The 21,086-nt window shown below is 46.9% G+C and overlaps 1 protein-coding gene across 5 annotated transcripts in view; it reads right to left on the bottom strand.

The window, feature by feature from the left end:
* LMO2 (LIM domain only 2) overlaps positions 1–20,751 on the bottom strand; it is a 32,187-nt gene extending 11,436 nt beyond the window's left edge. Inside the window, exons 1-4 of one of the 5 annotated variants that reach the window (XM_053924708.2) lie at positions 20,613–20,751; positions 11,519–11,616; positions 1,183–1,341; positions 164–350 (exon numbers count right to left, since the gene is read on the bottom strand). The gene's annotated coding sequence lies outside the window, so the exon portion shown is untranslated. Of the gene's footprint in view, positions 1–163; positions 351–394; positions 782–1,182; positions 1,342–11,518; positions 11,655–20,612 lie in introns of those variants that run through there. The other 4 variants (XM_053924710.2, XM_053924711.2, XM_053924712.2 and 1 more) reach the window with 4 other exon arrangements.
* Positions 20,752–21,086: the final 335 nt, after the last annotated feature.

The following is a 21,086-nucleotide window of genomic DNA, read 5'->3' as shown; positions in this document are numbered from 1 at the left end:
CTCTGTCTCTGGTTTCATTTCCTTTTCCTGATCACGATTCAAATACAATAGAAGGAAATCACATTTAAAGAGACAGCTGCCCAGTACCCCCCACCCCCGCTATTTTTTTTCTTCCTTTTTTTTTTTTTTTTAAATGGGGCTCCTGGGGATTTGCAATACAAACAGCAGCGGCAGCAGCGGCAGCAGGACAGCCTTGGCTTCTTAAAGGGGCCAGCGACGGGGACAGGAAGAGTCGCTCAGCGAACGCGTCTCCTTGGAGAGGCAGTGGGTTGCCCCTGATCGTTCTCAGGGCTTCCCCTCTTCGGCGTTTCCCGTTGGGTTAACTATGGCCGAAAGTAACCAGCGGGCCGCTCAAGGAAGAAAGAAAAGACAAGAATGTGAAATGAGCACCTACAGAAACGCAGGCGTGCCGAGTGGCTTTCGCGCCCGTCCGCGGGCCGGGGGCCGAGGTCTCAGGTCTGCGAATGCTGTGAGCGCGGATGCCGGGCACAGCGCGGCTCTGCTGGTGGCCGGCTTGTGACGGCGTCCGCGCTCCAGAGAGGAGACTCGAGCTGTGTGAGCGGGACCGCACGGGCGGGTACGCCTGAGCAGTGCTCGGGCAGCTAATCCCGGAGGGAGGGTTGCTGGGAGGGACCACGCTGGTCTAGTGTCCTTCCATCTGCTGGCGGCCGAATTCCCTCCCTCAGCATCTTTCAAAAACCGGACTCCTGCGGTTAAACTGGGCCCCTGTAAAGTGCCAGTAGTAATACTCTGCAGAGAAAGTGCCTTTCCAACGATCAGGAGCAATAATCAAGGGACGATTTTACCCTGGGTCAGGGAAAGAGAAAAAAGCCAGACTGGATTTTGGAGTTCAGGTTTCCCCCACCAACCTCGAGGGAAAATTCTAGGAGGAGGGAGGAAGTACAGAGGGGAGAGGAGGAGGCTAACAGTCTGCCCCTCTGTATAAAAAAAAACTTTGCGTCCCTTGGTCCTCATCAGAGTTCCTTGGAAATGATCACATTCAGAAATAATTATTAAAGGCCTACTTGTGCGTGACGCCAGTCACAAGTCTTGTAAAGAGGAAACTACCGCGTGCTTTCAGACTCCGTAGGGTTTTTTTTTTTGTTTTTAATGAAACGTCTGTGGTAATAGACGTTTTACTCCCATTTCACACGTGGCACTGAAGGGCCTCCATGAGCTCACCTTGAAGGGTTGTGATGAAAGTCAGAAGCGAATCCCTGGATGCCTCGTCTTCCCTGTTCCGAGCCAAAGCCTCACCGACTTCTCACAAGTATACCCAGAACTTACTGTGGTCTGCATGCTCTTGTCATTTTCTTGTGTCGGTGCCCAAAGCTTGGGTCCCTAATGGGTATAATTAAAATCTGTTCCTCTGGGGGGTGGGGGTTGGGGGGGGTGAGGAAGCCTTAAAAGCAGCTTTTTGTCCACGTCAAGGCCTTAGTAAAAAAGACATTCTCCTGATCAGACTCTTGGTTTTTACACTTAATCTTCTTTTTTTAGACCCTTATTTTAATATTTTTTTAAAAACCTAGAATTTTTAGGTAAGCCTAAATTATGTGATAAACATGTTTCCTACTACTCTACGATCAGAAGTAAACATATAGGTTGTGATTGGCAGTTTACATCCTTACAACCAGTCAGCGTGGTGGTTAAATGCCAGGACTTTGGAATCGGTCTGTCTGCATTAGGCTTTTATTTAACAGCTGGCCTGGCACAGGAAAGTTCCTTAATCTGAGCAGGCAGTGCTGGGTCATGGCTCTGGAGTCAGTCTGCCTGCATTCCAGCCTGCCCTGTCCCACCTGTGTGAGCCTGGGCCCACAGCAGGAACTGAAGCTCCCAGCATCCTCTTCTGTACCTCCGGAATGCCAGACCTATGAAATCATTGTGGTGAGGATTAATTGAGTGGGCGCAGGCAAAGCGTGGCACATAGACTTGTGGTGGGGCGGGGGCAATAACAGATGTGAGATGAATGCATGGGAAGCACTTGGCATATATTAAATGCTCCCACCTGGGAGATGCTATGTTACAGCAGAATCTCCAAAGAGCTTGAATCCAGCAAGTCCACTGGGTACTTATCCAAAGAAAACAAAACAGCAAATCAAAAAGATACAGGCACCCCCGTGTCCACTGCCGCCTTATTTACAACAGCCAAGGTATGGAAACAAGCTAATTGCCATCCAAAGGTGAATGGAGAAAGAGCATTATGTATAAATATAAACATTAGTCAGCCATGAGATAGGAAGAACATCCTGCCATTCGTGACAACGTGGATGGAACCTGAGGGCACTAGGCTAAGCGAGATGAGTCAGAGGAAGGCAAACACTGTATGATCTCATTTATATGTGGAATCTTAAAAACAAACCCAAAAAACCCCAACTAATAGGTGTAGAGACCAGACTTGTGGTTGCCATGGGGTGGGGGAAGTTGTGAGTGAAGTGGGGGCAGGGGATCAAAACGTACCAACTTCCAGCCATAAAATAAGTAAGTCCCGGGGCTGTAATGTACAGCACAGTGACTACAGGTAACAACACTGTATTGTGTGATTGCAAGTTGCTAAGAGAGCAGACCTCTAAAGTCCTCATCATGAGAAAAAAAATGTGTTACTATGTATAACAACACAGGCTAACCAGACTTACTGGGATCATTTCACGACGTGCAAATGTTGAGTCGTGCTGTACCCCTGAAACTAGTATAGTTTGCATGTTGATCATACCTCAAGAATAAATACATAAAGCTTGAAATTAAATGTGAAGGTACGAATTTCCCACCCAGATTCAAAACAACTTTCTATTTTAAAAAAGCAAACAAGCAGGGTCCCTTTCCCTCACCTCCTGTTGCCGCTCAACAAAACAGAAGCATTTTCCATTCTAACGCTCACTATGTTGGTGATGAGATGATGTACTTGCATCTGCTTGCTTTCATTGAATCTGATACATCGCTGCCTTCCTTGCTACTGTTTTGCATGAGGCTCAGGTTAGTTGTTAAAATAAACATATCCTGGGGTTCCAGGAGGTAACCTCTGAAAGGCCAACTTTAGGGCATAAAGTTTCCTTTGAATAATATGCTTCTGTTTTGACCCAAGAGTGTAAGGAAAGAGTGATTACTGCCTGTGACTTTGGGTCAGTTTCTTATCTTTCACAACTCTTTGGGGAGAACTTCCTTAGAGAAAGTGAATATTTGAAATGGTATCTTAAGATTTCAATTTCACACACAGTGGTTGGAAGGAGTAACTGCCGACCGGTGGGATTTCATTCCTATTCAACGGGCTTTTGAATTGCTCAAGTTTAAGTTTAACATTTAGAATCAAGTCTCAAAACATGTTTTTATTATGGATACTTTTAAAGCAATTATGACCTTATTGTATCTTTCCATAGCAACCTTATCCCTCATGCAGAGAGGGACTCAGTAACTCTTGAGGTGATTCAAACGTGTAAAATGGTTCTTTAAAGTTGGGGAGATCCGTGCTTGATGCCTACCAGGTGAAACTGCAGTTTACTTCCTTCATCCTCTCCCCTCACTCCTTGCAAATCTTAGATGCCCTAAAATTTAGAACTTTTCCAACTTTTCCTTCCTGAATGTGAATGTCAGAAGAAGACTGAATCAGGCTGCATGAGGAATCTGACCCCACGTGGATTACCTCTTTCCCATTGGCCTTTTCTATTCTTTTTGCTTATTACATTTATAGTTGTTTTCTAAGGAAGAGCAGTTTCAAGGGACTAAGGCTACATATCTTTGCTAAAATAGACTTACATTGTGGGGGGCACACAATGCAACGTATAGGTCATGTATCAGAAATCTGCACCTGAAACCTATATAATCTTATTAATCAATGTCACCCCAATAAATTTAACTAAAAAAACTTGTTTATCTGAAATTCAAATTGAAAAAGAAAATGGACCTCTAATAGACATAAAAATGCAAATGTCATTGGGAAAATGCCAAGAACAACAATTTACTTCTCTTATTTTTTCCACCCATTAGAAGCCAAGCTGTACGCATGCCTGTTAGTTAGACATTCCCAGATCAGAACAAAAATAAAGATTTGTTTTGATATGGCTTCGGTTCCCATGCAAAAGTCTTAAACTACCTAATTGTCACAGGCACCTGCCTCCCAAATTTATTTTAGAACATTTCAGGGCTGGTTGATAAGTATGTTTTAACAGAATGTTTGACCTATTAGTGACCTTACTGATAAATAAATCAGGGTTCCTATACAGTGGAAAAGAGCTCCCGGAAAAAAATCTAAAAAAAAAAGTCCATATTAACCGAGTTTAGGAAAATGAGCATCGGTGTCAGACAGACGTAGCTCACTCATTTACTAGCTGTGTGATCCGGGGGAAGTTACTTCACCACTCTGCACCTCAGTTTCTCTATCTGTTAATGAAAGCAATCGTGATGCTCCACAGGGCCAGGACTAGGATGGGGCCGCTGGGACAGGAACTTTAGGAGGATTCAACAGGACGACATGTGTAAAAATGCTTTGTGCAGTGAAGACGCAGAGTAAATGCTCTGAAATGATAGCTGTTGTTATTGCCCCATCTTTCAGAAGTAATCACCCTGGATCAGGAAGCAGCAATCTCTCAGCGAGTCGGGACATCTGCCGAAGAATGCTGAGACTGAGGCGCTTTAGAAAGAGATGCAATGAGCCTAAGACGTCAGCTGCCCTCAGGCTCGGGGAGCCCACAGTTTTCAACCAGAAACGCTGGGTTGTGCCCCTGCAGGTCACAATGAGGTTGCCGACAACTTCATTGCTCCCCCCTAACCACACTGCCCGCTTCTGCCGCATCCCTGATTTTATTCATCTGATTCCCCACTCCCCCAACCCCTTTTCGATAACTTCTAAATCACCTTTTACAACTAAGGCAAGAGGCCAAATCAAGTGCTGAATAACTGCCACGAATGTCACAATGCCACAGCAAGGTCTTAGCAGAGTTAAGCTCATAGCACATTCTAGTTGATTTTAGCTCATGGTGTGCCTCTGAAATGAGATTTCCCAGCTTGCCCCTTGGGTCTCTAAAGTGCCTCCCTAGTGAGCTTCACCTGCCCCTGCTCCAGCCACAGCGGTTCTGTACTTATGGACCTTAGATATGTTGCTCGACCCCTTGGGACTTTAGCTTCTGCATCTGTAAAGTGGGCATATTCGGAGTACCTACCTCATGGAGCTGTTACTGAGTTTCTGAAATGAAATGAATAAGGTGCTTGAAAGGAGACTGGCACAGAGCTTCTGTGGAAGATTCTGTGTATACATAGCGATTCCAGCTTTAAAATATTTAAATATTCCTCGATAATTCAGACACTCTTTGATGGACAAGGGAAATGAAACATGGAATCAACAGCTCCTTCTGCCAGCTCTGCCACTGCCAAACCCTTCCCCATCTCTCCCTTGGGTACCGGGCCCTGAACTTACTTGCTGGTGTGAGTTCCAGGGGCAGACAGAGCTGGAGGGCTGGCCCACTGAGCTGTCCTTGCGCTCTTTGTTCATGCAAACTGTCTCCTGTCTTTAGCTACTCAGAGACAGCCCTACCCGAGTGCCCTCAGGTCCCTTAGACCCTGGCTCAGTACACTTGAAATCCAAGCTCCTAACTGTGGCCTAGAAGGCCCCAGACTTTCTGGCCCCTACTACTTTTCTTCACCACAACCCCCTCGTTTTCTCTGCTTGAACCACACCAACCTCATTTTCTATTTATGAAAACAAACCAAGACAACGCCTATCGGAGGCCTTTCGGACTTGCTCTTTGGTCTACTGGCGATGCTGTTCTTCTAGACCATCCTGTGGCTCCCACGTACTTCATTCAGGTCTCAGTTCAAATGTTTGATCCTCCTAAGAGCTTTTAAAAATCCTCTATCCTGCTTTATTTTTCTTCCTACTATCATCACGACTTCTGCTTTGCTAGATATGTACTTGCTGGTTTTGTGTGTGTCTGTCTGTCTGTTTTGGCCTTTCTTCTTGGCTAGAATATTAACTCCATGAGGCTAGAACTTCTTTATGACTTGGTTTAAGAATCTAGAGTTTCTTTGTTTTCTGTTGCACCTTCAGCACCTGGAGTGTGCCGAGCATGCAGTAGGCCCTGGAGAAAAAGTCACTGAATGGATGAACGTGCGAATGGCAGCTCTGCTCCCCTTGACCGAAGCACACCTGCACTACATTCTCTGGGTAAAAGTTGTGAAGGACCTGGAAGGCCCCTTGTCTTGCTGATGCATCACTTTTGGGAGAAGACAAGGGCCCAGATATTATTCAGATTTGGGCCCAGGGCTTTGGTTTGGGAAAAAGAGCAGGCTCTTGACTCCTATGAACGTTCGGGTACAGGGGTTCCCAAACGCCTATACTAGAAACAATGAGGCCACTCTTGGAAGCTGGATTCTCCACTGTAGGGCCCCCATGTCCACAAGGAGACGGGGCTGCAGTGAACCAATGTGTAGAGTACAGTCAGTCATAGGGGTAAATGCACAGGATTTGCAGATGGACTTAGGTTTCAGTCCTGGCTGTTTTAGCTTTGTGGTTTTCAGCAAATTATTTGATGACTCTGAGCCTCGGTTCTGTCACGTGTAAAATGGGGATAATTATATCTTCATCACAGAGTTGTAGGAATAAAATGAGATCATGCATGTCAAATGCTTAGCACAATGCTCAATGGATGGCAGCTATTATTAGAATTAATTAAGCAGAAAACCTCAGAGGAGGATAGTCAACCAGGGCAAAACTTTCTTGGCCGGACATGGGTGGATCCTAGAATTCTGCCACAATAATGGCTCAGCCCAAGCAGGGTGGGCTCAGCCGCCTTGCCTGGGGGACTCTTGCCTGATCTTACCTACTCTGCGACTCCCACGGTGAGGTGGGTTAGGCTTACAGACACCTGGCCCAGCCTCATGCACAGGTGACAGGAAGAGATGGCATCAGGAGCCTGCCCTGGCCATCTTCAGAGTTGGGGGTCTCTGCTCAGAAATGGCACTGCAGGCAGGTGTTCCACTGGAAGAAGGGGCCAGGCTGCTTCTGAGGAAGCTGTCTGCTGGTACTCAGGTCCTTGCTGAGTGTACTGAGCCTGGTGGGCGATTCTGAGCCTCCTAATGTCATTCACCTTCTCAAGTTTCAAACCTCAGTAGGAAGGAGTCTTGTCTGCCCTGCTCCCTAGAAATACCCTTTAGAAAAAAACAGGGGAAGAGCTGTGTGCTTTTTTCTGCTTCCCTTCAGTTGCCCCTCAGATATCTTATTGCCAAGCTAACCTATATGGAATATTTTTTTGAAGAAAACAACAAGAATATTGTTTTATTCACTGTTACCACTCTGCTCAAGAATTTGCAATGGCTCCCTATTGCCTGTGGTCATTGGCAAGCTGCTTAACCTATTGGGACCTCAGGGTTCTCGTTTTTATAAAGGGAAGAGGGGGACTGGAAGGTTAGAGCCGTAGCTCTATGTGTGATCCTGTCCTTCTGGAAGATCCAGACCAGACTCCCTGAGCTTCCATTACAGGCGCCCTGTGATGCAGCCCACTCCATTGATTCAACTTTATATCTCTCACTCCTAGAGCCTGAACCTTCCCATCTAGACAGACTGCTTGCTCCTGCTTAGTCTCAAACATCCTACTGGTGCCCATTTAGATGCATTGTCCTATCCTGTTTTCTCTGTCTGGGATGTCTGTGTTTCAAAACTTCAGTGCTAAAATAGTAGACTGGTTAAGAATAAAGGTTCTGGAGATAAATAAACCTGGTCTGAGTCTCTGCTTCACAAGTTACTATCTGGGTAATTAATCTTAGGCAAATCTCTGAGCTTCACTGCTTGCAACGATAAAATAGAGACAATGATAAATGCAAGGTTAGGAGGAGTAACTGAGATAAGGCATGCAGTAGGCAGAACGTGGTGTCTGGCACATAGTAAGTGCTCAGTAAGAGGCAGTCATCACTGCAGTTAGCACAAAATCCTCCCCGGTCCTCTCTCCTCTTGCAGTTGTGTCCATCCACCCAGACCCAGCTCAAGCTAAAGGTTTCTTTTTTCCAAGAAGCTCATGGTGGATGATCCTTTCCCGAGTTCCCGCAGCTCTTGGCTGTCGGGCCTGGTTAGGTGCTCCTTAGACTCCGCTCTTCAGTGCAGCGATTTCCTGTCTGTACAGCATCTTGCTCCTGCAAAAGCGCCCTTGTTCTTGGAGAAGAGAGGCCATGGCGATCATTTTCATTAGTTCCCAGGGTACTGATATAAATTTGGAGGTACTCAATAATTCCTTTGAATTAAAGACTTCAGATGTCACATCCATGTTGCCAATTTCCCACTTCCAACATTCCCATTGACCAAGACCTGAGCGTCTTTACGTTGGTGAGGAAGTTCTCCCTGGCAACAGTACTGAGGATGCCCTGTGCATTGTCAGTCACAGGCCTCTTACAAACCTGGTAACTAAAGTTAAAACTCCCAGAAGAAAACAGAAGGGGAAATCTACATAGCATTGGATTTAGAAATGATTTTTTGAGTATGACACCAAAGCACAGGCAACAAATTAGATAAAATGCATTGCAACAAAGTTAAAACTGTTTCTGTATCAAAAGGACATTACCAACAGAGTGAAAAAGCAACTGGTGGAATATCCAGAAAATATAAAGATCTCCTCCAGTTCAACAACAGAAAGCCAAACAACCCAGTAAATAATGGACAAAGAACTTAAATAGATATTTCTCCAAAGAAGATATACAAGTGGCCAAAAAGCACATAAAGGATATTTAACAACACTAGTCATTAGAGAAACGCAGATCAAAACCATAGTGAGATACCACTTGAAAGAAACAGATGAAAGACAAAACTCCAGAAAAAGAACTAAACGAAATGGAGATAACCAACCTATCGGAGGCAGAGTTCAAAACACTGGTTTGAACCCACTGAGTATGGCAACAGCACAAAAAAGACCCAGGCAGCAATGAAGTTTATATTAAGTGAAATAAAAATCTACAGGGAACCAACAGTTGGAGGGGATGAAGCCAAGATTCAAATCAATGATTTGGAACATAAGGAAGAAAAAAGCATTCAATCAAAACAGCAAGAAGAAAAAAAGAATTCAAAACAACAAGGATAGAATAAGGAACCTCTGGGACATCTCCAAACGTACCAACATCCGAATCACAGGGGTGCCAGAAGGAGAAGAGGAAGAACAAGAAATTGAAAACTTATTTGAAAAAATAATGAAATAAAACTTCCCTAATTTGGTGAAGGAAATAGACATACAAGTCCAGGAAGCACAGAGAGTCTCAAACAAGATGAACCCCAAGAGAAACATACCAAGACACATCAAAATTAAAATGCCAAAGGTTAAAGATAAAGAGAGAACCTTAAAAGCAGCAAGAGAAAGACAGAGAGTTACCTGCAAAGAAGTTCGCATAAGACTGTCAGCTGATTTCTCAAAAGAAACTTTGCAGGCAAGGGACTGACTGGCAAGAAGTATTCAAAGTGATGAAAAGAAAGGACCTACAACCTAGATTACTCTATCCAGCAAAGCTATCATTTAGAATGGAAGGGCAGATAAAGTGCTTCCCAGACAAGGTAAAGCTAAAGCAGTTCATCATCATGGAGCCATTATTACATAAAATGTTAAAGGGATTTATTTAGGAAAAAGATCAAAACTATGAACACTAAAGTGACAACAAATTCACAACTATCAATAACTGAATCTAAAAAACCAAATTAAGCAAACAACCAGAATGGGTCAGAATCATAGGTATGGAGATTATTTGGAGGGCTATCAGCTGGGAGGGGGAAGGAAGAGAATGGGGGAAAAGGTGCAGGGATTAAGAAGCATAAATTGGTAGGTAGGAAATAGACAGGGGGATATTAAGAACAGTATAGGAAATGAAGTAGCCAAAGAACTTATATCCATGACCCATGGACATGAACTAAGGGGGGGGATTACTGGAGGGAATGGGGGTACTGGGCAGAGGGTTGCAAAGGGGGAACGTTGGGACAACTGTAATAGCATAACATAAATAGCATAATTTATAGAAAAGGACAAAGACTGTCTAATTCCACTCACATGAGGTAAGCAGGGCAGTCAAATTTCTAGAGACAGAAGGCGTTATAGAATGGTGGTTGCCAGGGACTGGGGTGGGGGGCAGGGGAGAGCTTTGTTCAATGGGTGTCGTGTTTCAGTTCGGGAGGACAAAAAGAAAAGCCTGGAGATACATAATAAATTCCTAACCACTATGCTGTAGCTGAAATTAATATAATACTGAATGTCAACTGTAATTGAAACATGAAACAGTTGAAACGTAAGTAAATGAGAGATTTGTATTTTTTGTGAGTTCTGGAGATGGGTGGCAGCGATGGCTACGCAGCAACACCAGTGTGCCTGGTGCCACCGAACTTGGCTAAAATGGTAAATTTTATGTTATGTGTATTTTACCACAATAAAGAAACACACTGGTGAAAGTCAAAGACCATTCCCTAGGTTACCAACTCTGCCAACATGCAGAACTTCACCCGCTATTTCTGGGAGCTCCAAGCCTTCTCAGGTTCATCTGTGGACCCAGTTAACAACCCCAGTGCTGTTGGAAAGCTGGTCCTGGGAGCCCTGAGATGTTCTCCAGGTCCCCTCAGGGCAATCCTTGCCCACTTAGGCCTTTCTGAGCAGCGCTGCTCTGTGACGTCCAGATGACCTTCCTTGTGGAGCTCACTTGGCTCCAAGGACAGGGAAAGAGGGTGCAGTTTGCTGTTATGTAAAGCCACATCCTTAAAGGAACTCAGCGCTCTTACAGGTATCTACCTGCCGGCTCCTCCGAGGGTCCAGGAGTCAGAGTGTAGCAGGCGCATGTTCCGTTTTGGGTGGTAGTGGAGGGAGGGGCTCTCTTGTATGTATGGCATCTTTAATGCCCCTCCAGCCTCAGCCCCTTTCCCAAGGCCCCAGGGCCAGCTCAGCTCCTCTCACTCTCTCAGGCTACACTGCCTCCCACCACATTGCAGAAGGCTGCCTGGGCTCGTAGCTAGCAAAGGAAGAGCTATTAAAAAATATTCCATTTGTATTTCCATCTGGAAATATCTTTTATCTGGCAACTTTTGCAGAGCGAACAGAATCTTGAAGGAGGTCCTGGCAGATTTATTCTGGCTTCTCTATCACTCCAATAAGTCATTTCCACCCTAACTTTCACGAGGGTCAAGTAATCGTGACTTGGGGGCCATGACTTGGCAGTGGAAACAGGACTGGCAGGCAATGGCAGCGAGTCTTTCCGGCCCTGAGGGATCCTTCTAATCCTGAAAACCCGTGCGTGGAGGGCAAGAGCAAAATCTAGCAAGCACAGCCTCTCAGCTCAAATATTACTTCTTCAGGGAATTCCCCGGGGCCCCTGTGACTAGATTCGGACCCACCACGGTGAGATCTCACTCCCAGTTTAGAGCACGACGTGTAACTCTGCATGTTGTAATTAAGTACTCTCCGGCTCCCCCAAAGACTGTAAGCTCCCACATAGTATCTAGCACATAGTACTGCAGTGTATCTACCCACTAGTACTGCAGGAATGAATGAGCGAACACATGAATGAATAAAACTCATCTTACCTTCCTCTCCACCAGTTACTTCAAGTCCAGGAGGAAAAATATCTTGTTTTCAGAACTGTTGTTAGTGAAAGAAAATGAGAGGAACTCTCTGGTAGGAGCTAGAAGTAGAATGGAGAGACAGAGAGAAAAAAAAGTTCTTTATCTTCAGTTAGAGAAATGTTTCCACAGGTCCTTGATAAACTTGGGACAAATGTCCCCAGGGCTCTCTGATAGTGTGAGGGTCCTTGATAGTGTGGCTGGGTGGGGCAGGCGGAGCTTTGGCATCAGGGCAAAGGGATGGATTCTAACGGTTTCTTCACTGGTTGAAAAGGCTGCTTCCTGCCCAACTTTTTTTTTTCTTCGTTATGTACCAGTTTAGTTTATAAATTTGAAGGAGCCGTGCACTTCTCCAAATGTTCGGGGCTGGGGTATCAGGAGCCGTCCTTCTCGCTGCTGCTGTGGCCGTTCAGTTGGATGCTCTGGCTGTCTAAGAAGGAGAGTGTTCTGTTTGTGTCTCGCTCTTTGCAAATCTCACATTCATTTGGGTCTCAGAAATCAACCCCCTACCTGAAACCCTCCAAGATAGGGCAAGTAGCCAGGCTTCCATTTTATTAGGAGAGGAAATTGGGCCACAGTTATTTCAAATCTCAAACCTGCCTAAACGAGAGCCACAGGACACTTATTCATTGGACTCTGGCCTTCTCGCTCACAACGAGGTCTTTTGAGAATTAATTTTTAAGAGGAACAGTTTTATTAGGCAAAAATCAACTCTTTTGTTGGGTTTGTCTTCTGAGGAATTCAGACAAAAGATTACAGTTAGGAATGGAGACCTCTTGTTGTAAATAATAGCTACCTTTTATTGAGCACATACTATTGCCAGGTACTTGATATGTTTTGCCTTATTTGATCCTAATCACAACCCTCTGGGATCAGTAGTAGTAGTTTTACAGGGAGGGAGACTGGGGGTTAGAGAAGTTCAATGACTTTCCCAGGGCCACACAACTACGTAAGGGTAGGGAACGAGTTTTGAGCCTAGGTCTTCTGTCTCCAGCCCCTCCTTCTTACTCGCCTCGTCAGGGTTCCTCAAACTTCCTGCACTTGCTGGTTAACAGCACATATTCTTAGGCCCACACCGAATATACCAGATCAAAGTTTCTAGCATCTCTAACAACCTTTCCCTGGACACCCAGTCCAAAGCAGCCCCCTCTCTAGGCACTAACACACCATTACTGGTTTCCTCGTTGTCCTTATCACCACCTCAGAGTTTCATTGTTATGTATTTGTTTATCATGTTTTCCCTTACTTAGTGACGAGTTCCATAAGTGCGGGGAAAAGATGCCCAACGTTTTATCTCTAGAATACTAAATGAGGGCCAAACCTATTAAATACTCAATACGTGTTTATTGAATAAATTAGTAGACATTGTCCAAAGCACTGGGTTAAGAAGGATTCGGAGTCTGGAGCCAGGCTCTAGGAAGAATAACTTAATACTGTGTCTCCCAAGGCTATGCCGTGGGGACATGTGGGCACACATGCTGTGTGCCTGTCATTTCAGAGAAAGAAACTCAATCCCAAGAAAAGTAAGTTCAAGATGTCACAGCAAGTCAGTAGGAGAGCCAGATACAACATAGTCCCTTCCTCCAAGGACCTTTATCTCTTCCTTGGGGAGTCAAAATGAACACATGTGTAATAGAGGACCAATACGTGAGCAACGGCAAAGTGCCAACAAAAATGCAGTCGGGTCGCTTCGGCTGCTTCCAGCACGTGGCCATTGTAAACTGTGCTGCTGTGAATAGTGGGGTGCACAGGTTGTTTTGGATGGGTGTTTCAGGGTTAACTGGAACATAGTCAACAAATGAAAAAAGCAAGCAAAATATAACCAGAGACACTGAAATGAAGAACAATCTGACAGTAACCAGAGGGGAGGCAGGAGGGGATAATGGGGGGAAGGGTTTTCAGGAGCTACTATAAAGGACACATGGACAAAACCAAGGGGAAGGGTGGAAGCAAGGGAGGGAGGGGTGGGTGTCTGGGGTGGGGGGACACGTGGGTGGAAAATGAAGACAACTGTAATTGAACAATAAAATAATTAAAAAAAAACATTAAAAAAATGCAGTTGGTTGGATTTAGGAGAACCTGGCATGGGACTAGGCGTGGAAGGCTTTCTGGAGGAGGCTTTCTGAGTTGTCCCTTGATGAGTGAATACTTGGGAATTGCCTTTGTGTCAGGCTTGTACTAGGAGCTTTACCTAGAATGTCTTTTGTTTGCATATTTTCTCTACAATACCCTAAGTAAGTAATGTGACTATGACTCAGGAAACTGAGTCACAGAAAAGCTAAGGAACTTGCTCCAGGCCACAGAGCTACTACGACTGAGTAGGGATTAAAAGCCAGTGATTTCAAAGCAGGTTCTCCTAACCAACCCAGAAAACAGAGCAGGGGTGACTGGCAGGAAGCAGAGTGAGTAAGGACCGGGAGTGGGGTCAGGAGTTGGAGGTGCAGGTCTGGGGTAGTGATGGAATAATGACAGGTTCCTATTTCCTTTCATTGGAATATTGTTATGGTCCAGTCTGGCCACCGGTTTGCCAAATGCATCATATCTGAGCCACAATCACAAGTAGCCCAGCAGGTTATTACTGACTCAGGCATCGGCAAAGTGAGGGGAGTCCCTGGACGAGGGGGCTCCTTGGCATCTGCAGGGAGAGAGAGCCTGGTTCTGGAGACACAGATGTGAAACAGGAGCTTACCTGTTGACAAATGCTGGGAGGCGGTAGATTAATTTCAGGTGCTGTATTCTGGTGTGGGCAAGCTGGGGAGGAAATTAAAAGGGGGCAGCTTGGGTTACCCTGCATCGGACCTACTAGGTGTAGCAGAAGTAGGGGCATGGGTGTCTGATGATTTCTGCCCTGGTGGGTATCAACTGATTGGCCAAAAGTCATTTTGCTGGGAGCTAATTTTTGCATCCAACTCAATTTCTCAGAACTCACCTTTTGACGTTTGGTTCACCATGCCAAGACTCCTGTTAACGTCCTTGTCTGTAGGTGTATTGATTTTACATATCAGTTCGGTACATAAAGTCCACTTGTGGGCAGAGGGCCCCTGGAACAAGGTTACCCCAGGCTGCCAGGGTCATCTAAGTCCTAGGGAGCTCAGGGCACATCGTGTAAAATTTGGTTTGGGTTGGGGGGGATCTGTTGGTCTTTGTGGACTCCTGCGCCTGTGTTCTTTGTCCACACACGCACAGCAGGGAGCTCCCTGGAGGGCTCGTACTCCTGGGCAGCTGGCAGGTCACTGGGAGCTAGTCTGTTGTCTGCCTCCCTGGCAATGAGTCAGGGACTTCTGTCCTTCTGTGAAAGCCTCAAGTGCTACTGCCGTTTATGCCACAAGGTTCTGACAGGGCCTTGGGCATTTCCTCTGTTGCCTCTGCTCTTCTCCTTGTGTAACCATGTTGTGAGCCCGTAGTCTCATTTCTGCAGTCCCAGGCGACACTCCTGTATGTAGGGCAAAGGGTAGGGAAACAGCTCAGCGCCTGCCGCTGGGGACGGAGGCCCCAGAGTTCGACCAGGGGGCGGTCCGAAAAATGTTCAGGATATCGTCAGAGTTAGTAGAGTGCCCCGGTGAGTTTAGGGAGTTGGGACATCAGGAGGGAGGTACGTAGGGGAGTGGCACAGGTGAGCCAGGTTTCCCCTGGGGGGTTCTAATTGTTTGTGTCCCTTAAATATCTGGGCCACGTGTCCTGTCATGCTATGACACAAACCCAGGCATGTGCATTTGGATGGATGTATGATCTGGGCTCGGGGGCCGGGGGTCAGGCTTGAGAACATCAATCAACATCCTGGCCACCTGGCCCTGGATAGGACTGGGCATGACCTAGGGGTCCAGACCAGCAGCATTGGTATTGGCGGTTTTGTGGGCCCTTTTTGTGGGGGCAGAGTGTGCCTAAGATTGTGTGAGGTCCAGCCATTGGGAAGTGACCATACAGATTAGCCTGGGGGTAGGCTTGCTTAGGAGGGTCCAGGAGGGGAAGTTTAAACCATAGAGGGAACGGGGTTTATTGCGCCCAAAGAAGAGGATGGGGAGGAGAGAGCTAGAACTTCAGTCAGCCTGGTGTTCACCTCTTTTGAGTGTGTGGTACCTGCTGAGTGGGGCAGCCCCTGAGGGGAAGATGCCTGTGCTCTGGCAGGGGGCACCTTGGTAGCTGCTATGGTAACTGGTAGCTGTCCTCTGAGACGTGGTGGTCATCGGGGCTGTGGTCGCCTGCAGTGAGGAGGCTGGCTCCCTGGGCCAGTGCGTCTCTAGAGCCAGATCCAGGTCACGGAGGCGTTGCTAACATTGGGAAGGCTTGTCATCAGACTTGCAGGGCGGAAGGATTGCTGAAGCACATTTGGCTGTGCGTCAGGCAGTAAACGGGTCATCATGACAATGGGAAAGGCAGCCTGCGGGGGTTCACTGTGTGCAGGACCACATTCTTGTGGGTTTTTCCCGAGCTGCTCAGGTGATGTAATGCACCTGGGCCGTGCTGCTGTGGAAAAAGGGTTGCACGCTCCACACAGAATTGACACTGGGGGTGGCATATTGCCAGGTGTCCTGGCATTGAGTAGGAAAACTGTCCCAGACGGAGGCCCAGTGGCAGCCTAAAGGCTGCACGACAACATTTTGGGGATTTTAGGCTCTGTGATAGCATTCGGGCCTGCCCATTTATAATGCCCGGGGCATCTGTATTCCACAGCTGTGAGAAACTGTCCTTGCTTCAGCTTCACGTGGTGGGGAATAGAGCGCCTTGAGCACGCTATTTTATTATAGAACACTGGCGCTGGGGACCAGGCTTTCTCTTGCTTTCTCCAAGAGCCACATGGTGGTAGGTGTCAGTCACAGTGCCAGTACTTCCTTGTGCAAGGGCCCCAAACTAGCCAGCCTTTAAATCCATCACACATTCCACCAGCAGGGACATTTTAGGGGATGGTGAAATCTGTTCTCCAGGCTGGTGGAAACACAATATCAGGAATTTTGCTGTTCCATCTATGGTCAGCAGGTCCCAGCTTATTATCTGTCCTTAGTCTGGACACCAATCCTTTGTGGACTGAGCTCAGATTGACAAAAGATAGAGAAATGGAGGATTCGGGGAGCTTTTAACAGGCAGTCAGCTGTGGGAATCCATGACCTGGAGCCTGGATCTCCTGTCAGAACCAATAAAGGCAAAATGAGGGCATCTTGTTATGGGTGAGGGGCCAATAGGGACAGACATCAAGAGAGTTAAGAACAGTGACAGGGAACTCATTTGGGAAACCGCATGCCATTTTGTAGCTGTAAGAGGAGACCCATTACCGTGGAGTCCCTGGTAGCGTGAGGTGGGGGTGAGCGATGAGCCAGTGATCAACAGGTGTATGTGTGCTCCACGGCTGGGGCATGGTGGGTGGGCCAGGGAATCTGGGGTACGGGCCCATCACAATCACTTTGTCACAGGAGAGCTGTTAGGCTCATGGGTCATTCTGCTGGGAGTGACATACTGCACACAACTCTCTCTATAAGTAGCCAATGTTTCTGGGAGGGCAGAAGAGTATGGGTGGCAGAGGTAAAGGTGCCCATATCATATGGGGGAAGGTCTTGAATGTGAGCTTCTAAGAATATGGAGATGATGAGCCATTAGCCCTTTCAAGACTTTCAAGCAGGAAGAGGACATGATTGGAGTTGCATTTGGGCTGGATTGGGGTGCAAGAGACAGGAGGCTGACTGCTATGTGGGTAGCTTCAACAGCAGTGAAGGGCTGAGGGAAGGAGGTGTGGAGCAGAGGGAAGGACTAGATGGACGAGGGCAGGAGGGACCCTGACCGATGGGGCAAGACTTGTCTGCAGGAGACAAGGGAGAGGCAGCCAAGCCCGCTCCAGCCGCACCTATAGCAGCCCCCAGACAGAACAGCTCTAAACTTCCAACTCTAGCCTTAGGCTCTTTGCTCTTTCCCTCCCTCTGGGGCATTCTTCCCCAGAGCTCATTCCAGGTAGAAGAGGGATTGGAAGGGCCTTCTTGCAACACCACCAGGACGAGGCACTGACGACCCTGACCGTGCCACTCCGTTTCCCTCACTGATTTTTCTCCCTAGCACAGACCGCCGTCCAGTAGAAGCTTACTGGCCTCTTTGTTTAGTGTCCTTCTCTCTGGCTTGGAGTTCATCGTCCAGGCAGGAGCCATGTTTGTTTTGTTCACATCTTTGTGTCGTCCCCAGAGCCTAGAGCTCTTCCTGCCATGTATTAGGCACCCCATTAATACTTACTGAATGGATGAATAGTGTGCCTTATGCCCTTTTGTTTGAAGAGGAGGGAGACTGAGGCTCAGGAAGGGTAAAGAACTTGTCCAGGCAGGACAGCCCAGAGTTGCCAAGGCCAAATTCAAGCCCAGAGAAGTCTGACCATGAAGTCTGCTCTTTTCCATTAGGCTACAACACTCCCGCAGAGCTTTAGGCCTTTGTGACTGAGAAAATGGGTCTTTTTAAAAAAAATTTTTATTGTTATTCAATTACAGTTGTGTGCCTTTTCTCCCCATCCCTCCACCCCACCCCAGCCAAACCCCCCTCCCTCCCCCACCTCCACCCTCTCCCTTGATTTTGTCCACGTGTCCTTTATAGTAGTTCCTGTAATCCCCTCTCCTCGCTGTCCCCTCCCCACTTCCCCTTGACCATTGTTAGATTGTTCTTAACTTCAATGTCTCTGGTTATATTTTGTTTCCTTTTTTCTTCTATTCATTATGTTCCAGTTAAAGGTGAGATCATATGGTAATTGTCCCTCACCGTCTGGCTTATTTCACTTAGCATAATGCTCTCCAGTTCCATCCATGCTGTTGCAAAGGGTATAAGCTCCTTCTTTCTCTCTGCTGCGTAGAATTCCATCATGTAAATGTACCGTAGTTTTTGGATCCACTCATTTGCTGATGGGCACTTAGGTTGCTTCCAGTACTTAGCTATTGTAAATTGTGCTGCTATGAACATTGGGGTGCACAGGTTCTTTTGGATTGGTGTTTCAGGGTTCTTAGGGTATAATCCCAGCAGTGGAATTACTGGGTCAAAGGGCAGTTCCATTTTTAGTTTTCTGAGGAAATTCCATACTGTTTTCCACAGTGGCCACACCAGTCTGCATTCCCACCAACAGTGCACTAGGGTTCCCTTTTCTCCGCATCCTCTCCAACATTTGTTTGTGGATTTGTTTATGTTGGCCACTCTGACGGGTGTGAGATGGTACCTCATTGTGGTTTTAATTTGCATCTCTCTGATGGCTAGTGATGCTGAGCATCTTTTCATATGTCTCTGGGCCCTTTGTATGTCTTCCTTGGAGAAGTGTCTGTTCAAGTCCTTTGCCCGTTTTTTAATTGGGTTGTTTGTCTTCCCGGAGTGGAGTCGTGTGAGTTCTTTATATATTTTGGAGATCAGACCCTTGTCTGAGGCATCATTAGCAAATATGTTTTCCCATACTGTTGGTTCTCTTTGTAATTTAGTGCTGTTTTCTTTAGCCATGCAGAAGCTTTTTATTTTGATGAGGCCCCATTTGTTTATTCTTTCCTTTATGTCCCTTGCTTTAGGGGACATGTCTGTGAGGATGTTGCTGCGTGGAATGTCTGAGATTTTCCTGCCAATGTTTTCCTCTAGGACTTAGAAAACAGGTCTTTAATTAACCAAAACAGGCAACTTCTGTGGAAGACAAGCTTTGGGTGATAAGTTCAAATGCATCTGAACTCTGTTCTCCTTTGAGTCCGGCTGGATGCAAAAGTCCACAGGTAGCCAGGTGAGCATTTGCTCTGTACCGGGTGCTGTGCAAGTATGAAGGATTTAAAAGTGAAGAAGACTTGGTCTTCAGGTGGAGGACCTCGTGGTCCAGAGGCGAAGGGTCAAGGGCACCCTTGCTGAATTCCTGGAGCAGAGGCTGAGACAGATGAGGGCACACAGACAGGGGGCCTGGGCCGGGCACTGGCGAGTAGCAGCCTCTCACGGTCCTGCTCACTCGTTCAATGGAGGCACTGAATACTTGGGTTGTGGCAGATTGTGAGGACTCGGCAGACACAGAAATGGGTCCGACAGGGGTGAGCCTCGGGCACGCCCAGAAGCTGGGAGGAGGCAAATACTTCACTCTTGTTCATTCACTCAGCAGCTAGAAAACGAGTGCCTATCATGTGCCAACCACTCCTAGGCTCTGGGTGTAAAACAACCAGCACAGTAGGCACTATCCCTACACTAGCCTACAACTAGTGGCAAGGAATTATAAGTGGAGATATTATTACTATTATTAACAACAGCAATAATAACTAACAAAGGCAAGCATAACTAGTTTTACTGATAAAGTCAGGAAAGGTTTTATTTACAGAAGGTTTACATTTTCAGGTGGGACTGAAGGGCTAAAGCTTTTTTATAAGCGGAAACGTGGAACAATGAAAGTGTAATACCTGCGTCAAAGGGGAGTTGCAAGAAGTCAACAAGACAAGCTAGGTAAGGCCCTAGCATGGTGCCTGCTGCAGAGTAGATGGTGCCAAAGGTCTGCTCCCCATCATTGGCTCCTGTGGTGGTGGGAACCTGGGGCCACTTTCCTTGTGCACCTTTGCTCTCTAAAACCATCCTTCAAGTGTTAACCCCTCTGCTCGCCAAGGCCTCCCCGAAGCACTCCTTGTCAATGCCTGCCCTCAGTGCAGAATTGGAACATGTTTAAAAATTTTAGCAAGGACAGCGGTCCCATGGCTTTGTAAGGCCATTATGCAAAACACACACACACATAACACACACATGGCGTTGCTGGTGAGTTCATGGTAAACACTAGCCTATTGGAAGATCAAAATAACGGAATGGTTTCCCTGCATGGCTGGTGTAGAGGAACAAATTGCGTGGGCAAATTAGTAGTTTCCAAAGACATTAGCAACCGCCCATATCACACCAAGGGGCCTCTCCAAGTCATGGGTTATGAATAGAGGCTCTTCCTGCTTTTCTCAGAGAGAAGCCAGAGTGCTCAGGACACCCTGGGGGAAGGTTCAGAATAGTTTTGTTTTAAAAGACAAACCTAATTACCACTTCTTCTGGCTCCTTGAAGAAGAACAAGTTCCCTGGCAATACCCCACTCATCAGAGAGTTAATCAAGCCTACTCACCAGCAGATGATGTAACCTCAGTGGCTTCTCCAATCAGATCTGGCTGCTGCTCCTCTGCCTCTTTCTCAGCTAATTGCCCTGCTTCACACCTGTTGCTTCTCAGGAGGCCCCAGCACCCTAGCACCTGATGCCTGTGCCACCTCCTTTCTCTGCCTGGACACCCATAAGTCCTAGGCTGAGGGGTGTTTCCATCTCACTTCTGCTCAAGGCTAGTTGCTGTTTCTTGAGGGTGTTGCAAACCCATGGTTCAGGGGGGCTGGGCCCCCTGCCAGCAGCCGGTTGTCTATCTGATGGGGTGGAGCCTTCACTGCTGCAGAGTGTGCTCAACCACACGTGCTCTGTGTGGACTCCCAGGGCCTTTAGGAGAGGTCCTTCGTGCTGGGCCAGACCGCAGGCCTGGATGGCCCCAAGCCTAACTCAGACCCTCACGCTCTTGCTCAGAAAGTGGAGAAGACTCAGGATCCGCAGCTTTGA

This window comes from Desmodus rotundus, chromosome 5, assembly GCF_022682495.2.
Source record: "Desmodus rotundus isolate HL8 chromosome 5, HLdesRot8A.1, whole genome shotgun sequence".
Taxonomy (NCBI): domain Eukaryota; kingdom Metazoa; phylum Chordata; class Mammalia; order Chiroptera; family Phyllostomidae; genus Desmodus; species Desmodus rotundus.
Note: the sequence above shows the minus strand (reverse complement) of the source record. Positions and strands in the feature narration are given on the sequence as shown.